At 43.5% G+C, this 15228-nt stretch overlaps 1 pseudogene; it reads right to left on the minus strand.

The window, feature by feature from the left end:
* Window positions 1–422: 422 nt before the first annotated feature.
* LOC127195753 (E3 ubiquitin-protein ligase TRIM37-like) lies at window positions 423–3066 on the minus strand (annotated as a pseudogene).
* Window positions 3067–15228: the final 12162 nt, after the last annotated feature.

The following is a 15228-nucleotide window of genomic DNA, read 5'->3' on the forward strand; positions in this document are numbered from 1 at the left end:
AATGAAACTACAAACTAATGAAAAACTTAAAATTTGGCCAGCTAAACCACATGTCCAGCCAGAGACAGAAAAGCACCAATGCTGACCAAGATAGAGTCCACACAATGCCTCTAGGTACTTTCTGGCACTCAGCTGGCTTTCTGTTACAGGAGACAAGTTGCCTTTGTTAATGTATTATTTGCTAAATTAATTGAGCACTACACTGTTAGTTCATTACATTAGAAGGAAATCTTCCCCCTGCACTACTGTGCCCTACTAGAATATTGTGTACCTTCTAAGAGTTTCAGAATTGCTATTTCAGGTAGAGATGATAAAAAAAAAAAAATGAGACTAGATCTGACTATCTGACTGCTGAAATTTTAGAGCACCAACTTCCAACAGATCTCAGGGCCCAGGTGGCTCTTGGCTCGGCTCTAATGCCTTTACCTTCCACTGCCTTCATCAGTGTTGAAGTAGAGACTTTCAGGGTCTGTTTGTTCACCACCAGGAAAACTGGAACATGAATCTTCCTCAGGGGCAGCTGAGGCTCCTTCAGGGAGTGTGGGTTGTAACTCCCCAGCTTCAGAATGACTTTCCACATCTGCCATCTGCCTTCCTTCCAGATGACTTCCTTCTGCATTAGTCCCCAAGGTGACCATTTTCCTTCTTTTCTCAACAGTAGGTAAACCACTGAAAACGGCAACCACCACAGCATCAGAATCCAAAGCTTTGCATTGTCAGGCTTTGCTTATGGGCATAATATCCCCAATGACACCGTGAGTCATGGCTCAGGGAGAGTTATGTCTACTCCCAGACTGGGAGTTTCCCAGGGAACCTTCAGACAAAGCCTGCCATTCTCCCTTTGAATGGCCATTTTTTCCAGAGTCCATGGCTCTTGGAGTGAGAGACTGCCTGCTATGGTCCAAGATGATCAGGGTGAATTCTTCTTACTTGTGGGGTTTCGTATGTAACAGCCAGCAACTGATGACTTTGCTAGAAGCTCCATTCCCAAGTCCTGTAATCTACTAGACTTTTCAGGTCCACACGTGGCCAGGGCTGCCTGGTCAGCACAGAAAAGGTTTGTCTGCATGTCTGCAGAAGCAACATCACTACCTTTTATATCTGACAGGGTCGTCTTCACATTAGTCTGCGTACACCGGACTTCAGCCTTTTCAGCATCTTTAGGTCAGAGGGCACTCGGCATATCACCTGCTGCTTCCTTTGATCTTTATCTTTTCGAGGATATGATGCAAAAGTGAAGCAGATGGGCAAGGCTGTCGACCCCATAGATGGTCCATGCTGCTGCAGTCCTTAAGATCCAATAAGTGTATTAAGATGAAAGGCTCAATGTCTAATCATCTACTCATAGCGGCAGAGCACAAATGTGCTCTTCTTGACATCCTGCTACTGGTACCCACATAGCTGTGGCTACTTTCTGGAGGTCCTGCCGCAGCCGCGTCTTCCGTGAGTTCCCCTCTTCCAGTTCCGTGTTGTTATATTCTACGTCATTCTCTCCGAACGTGGTCTCCTCATCAATATCACTTTCTTCTGTGCTGCTTGTGGCTGTGGAACTAGCGGAAGAGCTGCTGCCGTCGGGGTGATTCACTTCATCTTCCCCAACAGGATCCAGATCCAGATCTCCATCTGAGAGCTCATGATGATGCTCTTCGTTCTGACTCTTCTCCTCCTTGTCTTCCTCCTCTTTGGACTCTCTTACAGAAGCTGAAATGGGCCCTCCTTTCGGTAGCATGTCAGAGCACGACCCAGCCTTCTTAGTTCGTGTCTCGGGAGGATCATCATTTTGGGGACTAAGATGATCATCTGGTGGTGACAGATCTCTTGATTTCTGAGTTCGGGACAGCTCAGTAGTCAATCTCTCTGTAAGATTGTTTATTTGTTGACTGTAACCAGTTGTGTGGTTTCCAACTGAGTAATGTACCAGTGCTGATCCCTGCATTTTTGAAAAAAATGTTGGTGAACATAACCTGAAATGTACCTTAAAATCATGGTATCATTTTGTCAGTTCAAGTATTCTTCATTTGCAAATAAGTCCAAACAGAAAAATCTATTATAGCCCCAGAACTCTCCAACTTCAAAATCAGATGCGAGCCAGCTGATGGTTCCAGAAATAGAGATTAAATACTAGACACGTACAACTCCATTTCCATCTGGGTAAACTTTTAACCTCTAGCAAAATCCTGAAATTTGAAGAGGTAGGCTGTCAACAGGATCTGCTCTCAGTCACAAAGTGCTGAAGTTTCCTAAAACAAAAGTAGCTGAGCCATAAGATGGTACGGAGTCACTGGTGAAGTCTGGTGGAGCAGGTGTGGTAAGGAAGGATGCCATGGGATTTCAGTAAAGTTGATGAAACCTCATTAGGACCTCTGAGCTCTTAGAGATCAGCTCACTCTTACTGCAAGAGCACAACTGATGTAAAGATTCCAACAGCTCTATTTTTTGAGTAAGACATGTCTTCTGACCCACGAGTGTTATGAGCTTATTTTTCATCTGTGTATCTCGCCGGGCAATCATCCTCTCCACAACGTTCCGATTTCCTGAACATGCCCGTCCTTTGCATTTCGTACAGCTTCTACATTTTTTTCCACTTCTTGAACTAAGCTGATCAGTTCCATGAAACGTTGACGAAGTTCAGCTACTTTTTCATTCACTTTAGTGATATGCTGTTCATAGATTTCTGCCCAAGGTTTAAAGGTGTGTCTACCATGCATTCCTCCCCAAAGTGCACACTGATGGCAGATACACTTCTTACAAGTCCAGCCAAGTACACTAAGTTTTTCATGGTGTTTTTTACATTTGTCCTTCCAGTTTTCTTCATGTTGGGTGAGACTACACAGCTGGAGAGTATCAAGCTGTTGTGTCACTTCTTCTGCCCAATGACAATTCACTAGTTCCCGCAGTTGGAGTGGAGCACAACAACGAGGACGCTGAGCTCTCTGCTCTGTCAGCCAGCGCCTAATACAGCTGAAACAACAAAGCTTAGAGCAACCAGGACACATCTCTCAATTTCTCCACACAAATGAAACATCAGAACACCTCAGCAAGGCTCTCCACACTATGCTCGGCCATTGCCTCCGGCTCTCCCATAAGGCCCTCGGCACCCCTCAGTGTTCGTGGTCTGTGTTCTCAGATGCCCACCCGAGGTCGCCAGGTCAACTGCGCCCACCTTAGTAGGCTCCCAGAATGGTGCCACCTCTGTGCCCCATCTCGTCAGGTTCCCCGCCATTTCGACACTTTTTATCCTTGTGCCTGGCCTGGGGTGGAGAGGGAGGGCTAGCAGAAGGCACTGTGCCTTCCTCCTGCCTCAACCGCCAGCCCACTAAGAGGCCAAGTCTTTAACGATATTCAGGCATAGGAACTGGGTGAGAGATAACATCTTAGAGAGCCAGATGTTAACACTTTTTAAAATGTTACATACATCAAGATTGGCCTTAGTTGGCTGCCTGTCTGCGTTGGTTGGGTTGGTTGGGATCAGTCAGCCACTACTTACAATCCATGCTGGTCCAACTGCTCTAACATGGCTTTGGCTGCCTGTGCCTGTGCACGTCACAGGCCCATTTTGCTCCCAGTGCACTTGGCAGGTGCCTGCCACCTTGGGTCTCATCGTCTTTATCGGAATCTGGAAGCTTGTGACAGCAGAAGTACTCGCAAGCTTTCCCCTACTACATGGGGCATTTATAATACCCCTTTTCTTTCTTTCTTTCTTTCTTTCTTTTTGTTTTGTTTTTTGAAACAGAGTTTGGACTCGATTTGTAGACCAGGCTGGCCTTGAAACTCACAGGGTTCCGCTTGCCTCTGTCTCCCACGTGCTGGGATTAAAGGCGTGCACCACCACACCCGGCACAATAAGAGCCCTTTTCAAGTATGCTTTTTCTCTCATGTGAACCGTGTTTCTCAAAGCCAAGATAAGGGAGCAACCCCTGGGTCCTCTGGGTGACAGAGCTGGGGCGAGTGAGTAGGTTGCACATGATCAATTATCTCTCTGGTCTGAGTGTTGGATTCCGTCCTCCACATTACATGAGGAATTTCTGGTATCTCAGCTTCGCTTAGTTCTTGGCCACATTTGAGTCCATGTTTCATCCTGTAGTTAAGCACATTATTTAGAACTATCCCCAGCTGTTTGAGTTAGCATTGTGAATCAAAACTCTTCTAGGGAATCTCAATTCAGCCTGATTTCAATTATGACCGCATTTGTCTCTGGTTTAACACCTCTAGGATCTTTTTGACCCCATGGTTTTCACCCTATAAATTATAATCTTTCAGTGCCTTTTATGTGTGAGTTTATACATCTAGAGGCCATGACCTATAGATAGAATAGTTCAGGCATCAGCCATAGCATCTTAAGGTGAGGCACTGTCAATCTTGGATAGAGGACTGCCACCTCTGCTGGTGTAGGATTCAAAAGAAGTTGGGGAGTTTCTGTCCCTTGACCAATCCAAAAGTTCTTGAGCCTGGTCTTTAATGATTATTGGCCTCTTCTGCTCGTGGCCATGGTGAGGTAACTGGTACTCGGCTTAAGTCTCCTGCATTTCCTGCTGCTAGATATAGGTCTGCCCAAAACATAGTGGCTCAAACCCACTTAAGTCTCCCCTAAACTTGTCTCCGGTGTGCTTCTGTGGGACAGGAATTTAGGGAGGGCTTGGCTGGGCTTTGGGGTTTCTCAGCAGTTACAATTAGGTGGTGGTGCAGTGGGTGCTGCATGGGGCTTAGGAGACACCTACCAACACAAGTACTCCACTCTTAGCATAGCTTGAGACCAGCTGGATTATTTGTCCTCATGTCAAGGCTTCTCTGTGTGGTTTCTCCCCATGAATTACTGAGGGACAATGGGACTGCTTACATGGCAGCATAGGGCTCAACCCAGCATCCAGGAAAAGCTTCCAACTTTGAAAGTCTCTCCCGTGTTATTTTTGCCATAGTCCCAAGCCCACCCACAGCACTTGCTGTGTAGCTAAAAGTCTACTGAGAAAATACAAATAAAAAGAAACATATATGATTAGCTCCAACTTTGCCACAGAAGTAATGAGCCAGAGTCTGCCCTACCTGGGCTTCAGCAGTCCTGAGGGAGGCTCCACCCTGACAAGGACAGCACACCCTGAGGTCACCAGAAGCTCCCTAGTTCTTTGCCTCAAGGAGTTCAAACACCCAGGGCTGTTTCCTTTCCTTCAGCTGTCTAAGTGAGTTTGGAAGCAACTGACCTACCTCTCACTTGGATTCCTTCATTGCACCCTGTCACTCAGGACACAAAGCTCTAAACTTGAGGGTGCTTTAGTCTCAGGCACCAAGAAGGAAATTCCACAATTCTTTCCTCACTGAGCATCATGGCAAGTGTTTATTCATGAGCATGGCATCTTTCAACTCAGCAAGTAGATTCAGTCCCAGATCTCCAGGGGACAGTGCATGTAGTCACAGCTGTACTGAGTGACTGTGATGTTTATCACAGACCACAGAGTCCACCATGACAGATAGAACAGAAAAGAATTTTAAGTGAGTCAGCTTTGGAATTTGTGGAATAGTGTGCTACAAAGTTTAAACACCATCTTGTCAAGAGAAATGCTTTGAACCACATTGTAAGCTTATTTCGCCAAAGATGGTATGGCCACTATCGTATGAAGTTTTAGTTAAATGTTTGTCTTTATGTGCCACATAATTTTCTCAGATATAATAATACCCATTATATTATTTGCAAATACTTACACTCTAAAGCATTAAATCATATATTTCATGTTTGTTTTGGCTTTGGGGGACATATAATTATTTTCCCTTGCAAACTGTGTACTAATATAAATATATATGTAAAAATATTTTTTTAAAAAGATACTTCTCTAAGAGCAACAGTGGAGCCCAGCAAACAGGAAATGACAAGGATTGGTGGCCTGACAGGTGGGAGCAACACAGAGCCTTGGGGATTCCAGGGCCTTAGAGTAGGCCCTGCCTCCCCTGGTTCCTTTTCTCTTATGCCACACTTGTTTTTTCTTGAGCCTTTCTCAGGCAGCCTGTGCTCCTGAACAAGTAATTGGAAATACACAGACTATGAGATAAAGGTTGAACATGTGTTAAAAATATCAGGTAGTTACAATTAAGTGATTTTGCTCTTTTTGTTGTTCACAGGCGGAAGAAATCCTTAGGCGAGAACTGGAGAAAAAGGAAACACCCAGTTTATACTGCTTGCTCGGAGATGTCCTACAAGACCAATCCTGCTACGACAAGGCCTGGGAGCTGTCACGACACCGCAGTGCACGTGCCCAGCGCTCCAAAGCCCTCCTCCATCTTCGGAACAAGGAGTTTCGGGAATGTGTGGAGTGCTTTGAACGCTCAGTGAAGATTAATCCCATGCAGGTAGGACCTCGGAAAGCCTCTGGCCCTTGGCTTGGGGTTTTCTTTCCATAAATACCGTAACATGTAGGATGGGTTCCTGATTATTTAAGGAGGAAATGTCTAGATGTACACACATGCAAATAAATCAAAACATTTAAAATATTTTTTTCTGTGTGTGTGTGTGTGTGTGTGTTGTGTACACGCACATGCACAGGTACATGTGTCTGTGGGTGCATATGGAGGACAGAGCAGCCTACCTTGTATTTTGGGAGGATCTCTCAGTGTCTCTTACTGATGCAGAGCTCCCTATCTAGGCTGTGTTGAGTGCATTGAGCCTGAGGACCCCGCTGGTCTGATCCCCAGTGCTGGGATTAGAGAGGCCTGCTGCCACTTGGGCCTTTGTACATGCTGGCCATCAAACTCAGGCCACTGTGCTTGAACATTGTACTGAGGGAGCCATCTCTCCAGCTCCATTTAAACAACTTTATAAGATGTGAAAAATTAATGCAGAAGGGATCTAGATCCTTACATTCATGGTAGGTCTGTAGGAGAGGACCTAGTTTTAAAGGGAGATTACCTTTGTGGTGCATAATGCTAATCAGTTGACTTTATTGGCGATGTCTTTTCTCTCTCTGTCAGACTTTACAATGCCTTCTCCTTCCATCCGTCATAGTTTCTGCACATGCGCACTGACCTGAATAATTCATCTGGTGGAGACTAGGTTGTTCCTACCCCTTGCCTGTTACAGAGGATGCTGCAATGAAAAACAGTGTGCATGAACAGTGGCTTTAGGAAATGTCTTTGCTCAGACAAGGGTGGCCAACTCTTTGGCTCCTGAGGGTCACACTGGATGGAGAAGAACTGTCTTATGCCACACATTAGATCCACAAGCAATACTGAAAGCTCATGAGAAAAGAATCCATACAATTTTATAATACTGGCTATTACTGATAAGCAGGAGGCCCTCACAAAGGAACCCTGATCATGTTTTGCCCCCTCAGAGAGTCCTTTAAGATTGTTGAGAAGGCCGTAAGTTTGTGATTACTAATAAAGAAAATAAACATATCCAAGTAACAACATTTGTTTACTAAAAAAATCATAAATGTAATATTTGATTATAAAGGTAACATAAGACCAGTTGGATATTTGTCACTGCATTTTAAAACTGATGTGTCAGTATCTGGTGTGATGGGAGCAGTTGCAATTCTCAGATAGTTCTCAGAGTGCTAGCAGCTAGCATGGCTCTGATTTTACTCTCAGTGTGCTTTGCTGAGAATAGCTGCTCACGTGGGCTGGAGAGTTGGCTCAGCAGTTAGGAACACTTTGCTCTGGCCGAGGACTGCAGTTTGGAACTCCAGCTCCAGGAGATCCAACACTTTCTTCCCAGCTCCTCGGGCACCAGGCACACACATGGTGTACATACATTCAGGCCGGCAAACGCTGCTGCACATGAAGTAAATAAATCTGAAAAGAAAAAAATTGTAAATAGTTGCTCACAAATATAGATGCTGCCAAAAAGTGATGATATGAAAAAAGCATGATGTTTGTCTCAATGAAGATAGGACCTAAGCTGGGCATGGTGACACACACCTGTGATCCCAGCACTCAGGGAGACAGATGCAGGCAGATCTCTGTAAGTTCAAGGCCAGCCTGGTCCACAAAGTGAGTCCAGGTCAGCCAAGGCTACACACAGAGAAACTCTGTCTTGAAAAACAACAGCATGAGAAGACAAAGACCTAGAAAATAGTCTGTAAAAGACACATGATCACAGTTTTTCTTTAGGTTGAATGTTAGACTGCAGCTTTATGCATTCCATTTGTAAGTTGGCAGGTAATATAGATTTATGTCAATTGAAAATTGAGTCATGATTATACCAAAATACCATTTTCTTTTTCTTTTTTGTATTCTTTTTTAAAATATATTTTATTAATTTATTCATATTGCATCTCAATTGTTATCCCATCCCTTGTATCCTCCCATTCCTCCCACCCTCCCATTTTCCCCTTACTCCCCTCCCCTATGACTGTGACTGAGGGGGACTTCCTCCCCCTGTATATGCTCATAGGATATCAAGTCTTTTCTCAGTAGCCTCCTATCCTTCCTCTGAGTACCACCAGGTCTCCCCATCCAGGGGACATGGTCAAATATGGGGCACCAGAGTTCATGTGAAAGTCAGTCCCCACTCTCTACTCAGCTGTGGAGAATGTCCTGTCCATTGGGTAGATCTGGGTAGGGGTTCGAAGTTTACTACATGTATTGTCCTTAGCTGGAGCCATAGTTTGAGCAGGACCCCTGGGCCCAGATCTGCCCATCATAATGTTCTACTTGTAGGTTTCTAGGACCCTCTGGATCCTTCTATTTCCCCATTCTTCCATGCTTCTCTTAAAATGCCATTTTCATGGGAATTCTGAAACTGGTTTATAAAAACTCTGTGTCAGATTGTGAAGCAAGGCTGTGTTTTTGTTCATAGGACGTTAAAAGTAGATATGTAGGGGCTGGAAAGATAGCTCAGTGAATGTGTCAAGATGCATAGGATTGCTTGCCTTGATCTGAGTTTGCCATAATCGCAGCTTGATATATTGATTTTTACCTCAAAGACACACGTACTTATTTAAGTCAAGGGGTAATCCATTAAATATGCTAAGAATATAAGCCAGATTTTGTCATCAAGTTCTGGTATAACTTGTGTTTGTAACTGCAAGCCACATGATTACATGTTGAAATTCATTAAGTCTTTTTGATATTTGACCTGCTCTTAGCTTTCATATCCCTGGAAAGTAAGGATACTACCATGGTTAGCCTGGATGTCAGTTTTCTACTTTCTTTCTTTCTTTCTTTCTTTCTCTCTCTCTCTCTCTCTCTCTCTCTCTCTCTCTCTCTCTCTCTCTCTGTCTCCCTCTCTCTCTTTCTCTCTTCCTCCTCTTCTTCCTCCTCCTCCTCTTCCTTTACTCCTCCTCCTTCTTCTTCTTTGAGCCTGGACAGTTCCTGTAATTGATGCTGATTTAATATCTTGTCCCTTACGAAATTCACAATATTGATAAGCTTGTATGATGCCCACTATTTATTTATTTATTTTTATTTTGCAGTGTTCTGCTACATGTACACCTGCAGGCCAGAGAGAGCACCAGATCACATTATAGATGGGTTGTGAGTCACTATGTGGTTTCTGGGAATTGAACTCAGGACCTCCAGCAGAGCAATCAGTACTCTTAACCTCCGAACCATCTCTCCAGCCCTGATACCCATTTTTAATACTTTGGCCATACATTTTCTTGATGTTCTGTGCAGTGGTACTTCATTGAAAATGAGATTTGGGGCAGTAATTGCATCATCTTTCCTTAATTTTATGAGACTTTTATTTTTACCTTCCATTTCCAGGGCACCTCTCACATAAGAGAATATGATGGGTTTGTCTTTGAGAGACAAGAGGTACTTGAATGGATAAAGCAAAGGAGGGCGTGACAGCAGGTGCAGCAGCCAAGCAGAGCCTGGGAATGGGAGCTTCGTGTGGGCTGAAGGGATGCAAGAGCTGGCCAACAGGCTCATTCTTCAGAGTGGGAAGAAGTAAGGCTGTGACAGTGGGAATGCTGGATTGGACCAGGCTATCAGCTGTCTTACATGTGAGGCTAGACTGGTTGTCTTTTCTAGGTTGTTAGGGAACCGCTGACGTTGATTTATGCCATGTTTTGTCCTCAGTGCAAGAATAGGGTGTGCGCAGAGGGAGCCCAGGACCATTGTTCTGTCCGCACTGGCTATGAAAGGGGACACTGGGTAGTAACAAGTTGCGTTGCCCAGGGCAGCTCTTGGTATGGGAGGGACACCTCAACAAAAGGATGACGTGTGGGAAGTGTAAAGGAAGACTTGACAAGCCTGATGCCCTTATTATACAATTTAGAACTAATTACTGAGACAAAGAAATGACAGTTGCTCAAAGCAGAGTCACAGCACCAACAGATATCATATGAGGATGCTTTGCATCCCTCCGTATGTCTTCAATTCAGGTAGACTGAAACATATGCCAAACTACATAGTTATTTGGTGCTTTGGGTGCTTAGAACTGTTATGAGCTACAACTCAAACACTGTAGACTTAGTAACTTGTGATGCAGGGTTGTGTGTCTCTGAAGAAAGAGCTGTCATTACACTGTGCTGTCTCCTTTAAGTGCCACAAGAAAGAGAAGCTAGAATTTAAAAAAAAAAAAAAATGCTGACCACCATTTTCATATCTGTCCAAAAGATTAAGTTTAATGTGAAATCTAGATAAATGGAGAGAGGCACCTGCAGAGCATTGATACAAAAATTGACGCTCCCCAAGACCAGCTGCAGGAACGGCAAAGAGGAGGGAAGAGAAGGGGATCTGTGGTAGGGAGAACTGAGCAGGCAGTGAATGGATGGCTAAGGGAAACCAACCGTTGGTTGAACAACTAGCTAGGGAGTCTAGTTGTTGAATAGAGGTTGAGGAGTGGAGGAAAAAGAAATACTTGGGGACTCAGGCATATGCGGTACAAGCTGAAGGTCTTAAAGCTCAAAACAACTTTTCTTCTGACTATCTGTCTCCACCTCTGTATCATTTGCTGTCTGTCTGACTCCCTGCTTCTTGCTCGTCTACCTATCATCTGTCTATCTATCTATCTATCTATCTATCTATCTATCTATCTAGTTTGCTGTTACCCGTCTTTCTATCTCCTTGCTTGCTTGTTCTCCATCTATCTATCTGTTTTCCTGCTGTTACCCACCCATCTCACTCCAGCTCTCTCTCTCTCTCACATGTCTGTTACTTGCTTGCCTTTTTTCCCCCATGCCCCATCTGTCCTTCTCTCTTGCTGTTCCTCCCCTCACTCTAGCTTACTCTCATGTCTGTTACTTGTTTGCCCCCGTCTTCTATCTAACTAACTAACTAACTAAATAGCTTCCTGCTTGATTGCTGTCTGTTTGTCCAACTAACTAACTAATTAACTAACTCCATGGGCCAACCCCAGTACTTTATTGAAATGAAGTTCAATTCTTTTCATTATAGATTACATTATGATTGTAATCTATAATGAAAAGATATTTTCTTTACAATCAATAGTGCAAGAGAACAATCTAGCAAAGAAATACATACAGTTCTGTATAACCTACAATAATGCATACAGCAAAAATAATTTAATTTCCAAACAATGGTCAGCACAACCTGCTCGTTATCCTTTCAATGATACACAGGAAAGTTTAATCATAAATTTCCTTGGGCTAAAGCCAATGTGTTTACAAAGATGGTCATAGCAACATAGCTTGAGCTAAATGTTCTCTAAAGAAAAAACTTGACCTACTTCCAGTCCCAGACCAACAGGTGTGCTATCCAAGCCTAGGCTAACTGCCAAAAGGTCCTTTATTGTAAAATCTGTAAAGCATGATGTTCCAAGCCCACTTCCTATTCCTCTCAAAGCTGATTCTAAGGAAATTTTTCTATAGCTAACAGTATTTTTCCAGGTGCTGCTATGTGAAGGTCTTGACTTTCTTACATGCAGTTTCTGCATGGGTGCTCACAGTCAGAACAAAAAACTTTATCCTTGTCTCAAGCCATTGGCCAGATGCCCTCTTTCAACATTCTCTGTGGGAAAAAGTTTCCCTGTATGAATTTCCTGAGGGCTGAGAAATAAAGAGAAAAAACAGGTTTAGGAGAAATAGCAGATTTCTAAACAACATTACTCCTGGACGATACGTAATATTTGGGGCACAGTGCTGATCAGCCGGAGATCTTTGGAACTTTGTCAAGCAAAGCCTCAACAGCTGTTCTGGATGTCTAGAGATCATGCTGGACAGTCGGAGGTCTCTGAAACTTTGTCAAGCAGAGCCTCTATGACTTATCCTCATGTGTGTGACAAAAAATAGCACCACTTGCTTTATGTCAGGGTTGGCCTGAACAGTAACATGCTGTTTATGGTGCATTTCTTGCAGAGCTGGAAGACACACACCATTCTCGTCAGTGCATTTGAGATTGCTAGCTACCATCCACCCATACCCACTGTCTTGTTTGTTCATTTGGTTTTCCATGATACTCAAGACACTAGTGAAACATAATATTGGACTTCTCTGACTTGAGGGCACTAAAAGTTGAAAGTAGGGGAGACATCTAACCAATTCTTCAAGGCAGGATTTGCTGACATACAGACCAATTTAAAATGTGAGTTCTTATTTCTGTTGTTAGTCATTTTTCTGTTGTTCCGACTTTTACACAAGAAGTAAAAATGAATTTCCTTGGTATCCAACCAGTGTGTGTAGCACGGAAAGAGGAAAATGGTCCTTCCCGTCAAGTGTGCCAACCCAGCTCAACACGGTCTTTTCCTTTTCTTTATTATGTTGCGCTGCCTTTTGAAAAGCTTCCTTTCTCCTTCACTCTTCTCCTTGGTTAATGGACGACTCACTTTTGTAAGGCCCTGTGACACTACTACAGTATGAACTCGAGGCTCAGATACTCAAGGTGACCGGCGAGGCCAGCAGTGTCCCTGCTGGGGGGGGGGGGGTTACTGCTGGTGTGAGGCAGGAGGTAGTTGTTGAATGCAGGATGGAAGGACAGGCATGGTCGGAGGGGAGCTGGTTTCTCAGGTGGAGAAAGAGCTTGAGGAAAAGCATGGATTCTGGAGTTTATATGGCTGTTCCAGTACATGCTTGCTATTTGGGTGGCCTATCCAAGGAGTGTTTGTTTTCAATTCTGTAAGAATTAAAATTGTTTCAATTAATTAAAATCTTAAAGATTTAATTCCATTTTGGGTTCAGGGAGTTAAGGGGAACGAGGGGAGGAAAACAGACAAGCTCACAACTGCCTGCAACCCCAGCTTCAGGAGATCAATGCCCTCCTCTGGCCTCTGGCAGCACCTGCACTCATGTGCACAGAGCTATGCTCAGATACACATATACAGAGCCTAAAAAATAAAAATAAATTTTAAAAAAGAGAAGAAGGCTATATCCAAATGGAACGTGTACCTGTGAGGGTGAATTTTGTTTTGTTTTGTTTTGCTCTGTTTTTTGTCATTCTTTAACATTTCACTTTTTATGTTTGACAAATAAAAAATTTTTGTTTCAATAGATTAATTTCTTGTAATAGTTTAGTTTTTTGACCTACTGATGCATTCTGGACAAAAAGTATTAGAAATTGGATGCCATGGGGCATATCTAACATTTGTAAGTGCTGTTATAAATTCATGTAAACTAAACAAACATTGAAGATGAAGATACTTCTTTTAGAGGAAACAAATTATACAAAATAAGATGCAATTTTGTGTTATGTATTTCCCAGTAAGTAGCTTCTGTGTTGTTATTAATAGGAGTACTGGTGATATTTAGAGATACTGTCTCACTTTGTAGCCCCAAAATGACCCAGAGTTCAGTCTTCTTGCCTCAGCCTCCTGAGTCCTGGAATGATGCTTGATAATTATACTTGAACTTAATTATAGCTGGCAATAATACCACTTTTGATTATGAGCTTTTTAGTACACTGATCTTTAAATCTCCTACTAACGTGATAAAAACCAACATCTGGCAATTAGTTAATAGACAGGCTTTTACAGATCATGTATTTTACATTGTGTTTGTGTTCTTTGTCTCCTCGAGAGGGTTGTTGTTTGGATAGAATGTTGTGTGGTCTCCTGACTAAACAGTATCGAGTCCCTGCCATGTACCAGATGCAGATGTGGATGCATTACACTGTGCCAACCCATGAGCAGAGAGCAGAGAGTTTGTGCTGGAAATGACAAAGGGAGAACCACTCCAGGCCCTGATTTAAGGTTACCTAACTTTATGGCTAGAGGATTTTATTGTCATAGATTTTTGTGTAATTGGCCAATATGTCACAAATGGTACTGTCCAAAGTTTAACTAAAGAATGAAGGTCACAGGTGAGTATTAGCGACCTTAGCAGTAATCACAAGCAGGACTAGGCTGACGTTTGTTACAAAGGAAAAAATTCTGAGTTTACTCTTAGGTTGGCAGGATTGAAGGAAGCCTTGAGATCAGTGTGTGTGTGTGTGTGTGTGTGTGTGTGTGTGTGTGTCTGTGTGTGTCTGTGTGTGTGCCTGTGTTCCTGTGTGTGTGTAATACACGAGATTGAACCCTGGTGCTGGCACATGCTAATTATACATTATACCTCTGAGTGACATCACCAGACCCAGATCCGTTTTTTTCCCCTTGTAAGATTTTTTAATTAATTTCTTCAGATTACATCTCAATTGTTATCCTATCCCTTGTATCCTCCTGTTCCTCACTTCCTCCCACACTCACCCTATTCCCTTGCCCTATATCTGTGAGCAAGGGGGACCTCCTCCCCCACTAAATGGTCATAGGCTATCAAGTCTCATCTTAGTAGCCTGCTTATTCTTTATCTGAGTGCCACCAGGTCTCGGCACCACAGGGAAGTGCAGACCCAGACTCTTCAAACAGCCACAGGAGGCTCAGGAGGAAGGAAAACCCCCTTTTGCAGGGCAGGCGCTGTGGTCTGGGATGTTGCATCTGAGGTGATGGCGCTGTGTTCACGGAAAGATAGCTGATGGTCCCCTAGAGCAAAAAGCCTGAGTGACGGCCCATTGTGAGGTACTGAGAGATGCAAAAGATGATGTGAAGATGCAGACTTGCAATTCTTTGGTTTCCATGTGCTAAACGGAGAGGGAAGAGGTATGAGTCACACGTAATAAGTGGTAGAATAAATGGGCAGTGTGCTGTGCGGGGGTGAATGAGGCTGTGATGATCAGAAAAGGCCCGAGGGAGAAGTAAGTATTGATGTGGCTGTAAAGAGGGCGTTAGATTTGGACAGAAGTGAAAACTGGGGACATGTGTTCTGGGAACGAGAGCCTGCGTATGCAAAGAGCAGTCATTTAGGAAGCAGAGATTCTTGGTGACTGTAGAGTTTGACTTTATTCTATTCTGTTGTAATGGTAATACAG

Source organism: Acomys russatus, chromosome 1, assembly GCF_903995435.1.
Source record: "Acomys russatus chromosome 1, mAcoRus1.1, whole genome shotgun sequence".
NCBI lineage: Eukaryota > Metazoa > Chordata > Mammalia > Rodentia > Muridae > Acomys > Acomys russatus.